We start from the raw sequence: 3,105 nt of genomic DNA on the forward strand, positions 1-3,105 counted from the left end.
CTCCGACCCGGACCCCAGACCCGGACCCGGATCCGGACCCCAGACCCGGACCCAGACCCGAGCCCAGACTTGGACCCCGGACCTGGGACCCCGACTGAAGACCCGGACCCGGACCCGGACCCCGAACCCGGACCTGGACTCGGACCCCGATTCGAACCCGGACCCCAACCCCGGATCCGCACCCCGGACCCAGACCCGGACCCGGACCCGAACCCCGGACCCGGACCCAGACCTGGGACCCTGGACCTGGACCCCGACCCGGATGCGGACCCGAACCCGGACCCCAGACCCGGACCCGGACCCGGACCCTAGACACCGGACCCTGCACCTGCACCCGGACCTCGGATCCGGACCCGGACTCGAACCCGAACTCTGACCTAGACCCGGACCCGGTACCCGGGACCCGGACCTGTAATTGGTGTTGGGATCAAGTGTATTAAAAATATATTATAACTTTACATAATCAACTAATACAAGTCAATACTAAACATTGTTGGAACGCTGTATTAGGTCGTATTGTATTGCATTGTATTATATTGAATTGTATTTTATGCAATATTTTTATGTAAAACTATATGTGGCATTAACTTTTATGGACACCTAAATATATAATATTTTAGTATAACTTAAAGTTTGACATAGTATTATATAAAAATATAATGTATAATCCAATTCAATATAATACAATACAATACAATACGACCTAATACGACATTCCAAACGAGCCCAATACAATACAATACAACACAATCCAACATAATACAATATAATACATTACAATACGACATACCAAACGGACTATAAATGATCAATCTTTTGTACTATCATGTAAGTGTGAGAATTTGTATACATTTATATCAGTGTTATATGTAACATGATCAATTATATATATAAACTTAACACAATAAATACACTAAATTAAATAAATCAAATTTTAATAAATGTATATAAAATTAAATCATAAAAACCATTTATATCAAACAATTAATTAAAAATCTAACACGGAAAAACTGTAGAGCAAACAAATTAAAAATTGTTACGTGACACACTAAAACTAATTTCTTATAAACTAGCAGATAGAAACCACCTGAAACTTAAAACTCAATTACGTAAAACAATTAAATTAAAAAAATAACAAATGAAAACCAGTTACCTAAAACAACTAAGTGATAATGTGAAACTAAAAAATTAATTACATAATGGGTAAATGGCGGCAAAACCCCCAATACTTTCGTTTTGGTTTCACTAAACCCCCACAACCCAAATATCTGCGGGTAAACCCCCAAAACCACTATTCTGTTAGCAGTTTACTACTTCCGTCCAAATTTAGCTGTTAACTGCGGATTGTCCACGTGTATACAATATACACGTGGCACAATTTTATTGGCCCGCGTAATTACGTTATTAAAAAAAATAAAAATAATATTTTAAAATGAAAAAAATAAAAATAAATAATATATATAATTAAAAATTAAAAAAAAATTACATAATTAATTTTTTCTTCTCCCTCCTCGTAACTCCTTCTCTCTCCCAAAACCACTCCCACCATAACCACCATTTCTCTCTTCCCAAAAACCACTTCTCTCTCTACAGTAACTTCCACTCTCCCATAACCACCACCACCACAACAAACACAACCTTAATTCCTCTCTCCCATAACCACACCACCATCAATACACCATATCGAAGCCACCCCCACCCAACTCCTAACCAGATTTATACCCAAAAGCATAAAAAAAAAAAACTTGGAAAAACCCATCCACACCAAGTTGTGATCTGGAAAAAAAAATCGATGGAGGACGATTAAGATCTCTACGGATAACGACTGAGATCTCGATTTTGTGGAGTGAGTTTGTCATTGAAGCCGAGAAGAAGGGCAAGGGAACCCAGCCTATATTCGACTTTTCCCAGATCTGACCGGACTCAAGAAGCCAGATTTGAACGCATCTCCTAGATTCGATAACGACCTGCAAGAAGAAGAAAATATGGTGAGAGAATCTGAGTAAGATGAAGAAGAAGCTCCGCCATTGTCTCCTTTGCTAAACTCCGCCATTGTCCCATAAGAAGCTCACTGCTCACGCGACATTGGAGTCCTATTGGTGAAGAAGAAGAAAGACCAACCAAAAGGACTAGAAAGGACCAAGGCAAGTTTTGATGGGCTTGCTCGTGGCGGCGACGTCCGGTGGGGTTTAGCATGAGGTGTGTCCAGTGGAGTTCCATCGGCGGCGACGTCTGGTTGCAGAGGGGGATGGAGAGAGATGGCTGAGAGAGAGAGAGAGGGTGATTGAGAGAGATGGTGGTGGTCTTGGGCTGCTACCTGCGAGAGAGAGAAAGAGAAGAGGGTTTTGCAAAATGAAAAAAAAAACAAAGGAAAAGAAAAGAAAAAAAGAAAAAGAAAAAAAAATAGTTTTTTAATGATTTTAAAGAAAAAAAATATATTTTTTATTTTTATTATTTTATTTTTTTTTAATATAATTATTTACGTTGACCAATAAAATTGTGCCACGTGTATATTGTATACACGTGGACAATCCAGCATGGCAGTTAACAACTAAATTTGGACGGAAGTAGTAAATTGCTAAAGAATAGTGGTTTTGGGGGTTTACCCGCAGAAATTTGGGTTGTGGGGGTTTAGTAAAACCAAAACGAAAATATTGGGGGTTTTGCCGCCATTTACCCTTACATAATATATACTACAAAACTAAAAATTAAACATAGAAACTTACTACTTAATACACCAAACTAAAAAACTAAAACAAAGAAAAGACACTTACAAAAAATAAAATACAAAAACCAAACTTAAAAAAAAAAAACATCCCACAATAGATTTCTTAACAAATGACTTCCAAAATTAAATTACAGAAATTAGTTATATAAAACAACCAATTAAAAATCTGATACAAAAAAACTAATTACGTAAAATAACTAAATTAAAAAGTAACACTCGTATAGAAACAAAACAACTAAATCAAAAATTAAAATTTAAAACCAAGTTGGGTAAATCAATAAAATTAAAAATTAAAAAAGAGAAACTAGTTACCTAATAGCTAACTAAATATCCTAAATAAAAACATAAGACACCTTAAACATGAATAATATAAATTG

Source organism: Cannabis sativa, chromosome X (genome assembly GCF_029168945.1).
Source record: "Cannabis sativa cultivar Pink pepper isolate KNU-18-1 chromosome X, ASM2916894v1, whole genome shotgun sequence".
NCBI classification, from domain to species: Eukaryota; Viridiplantae; Streptophyta; class Magnoliopsida; order Rosales; family Cannabaceae; genus Cannabis; species Cannabis sativa.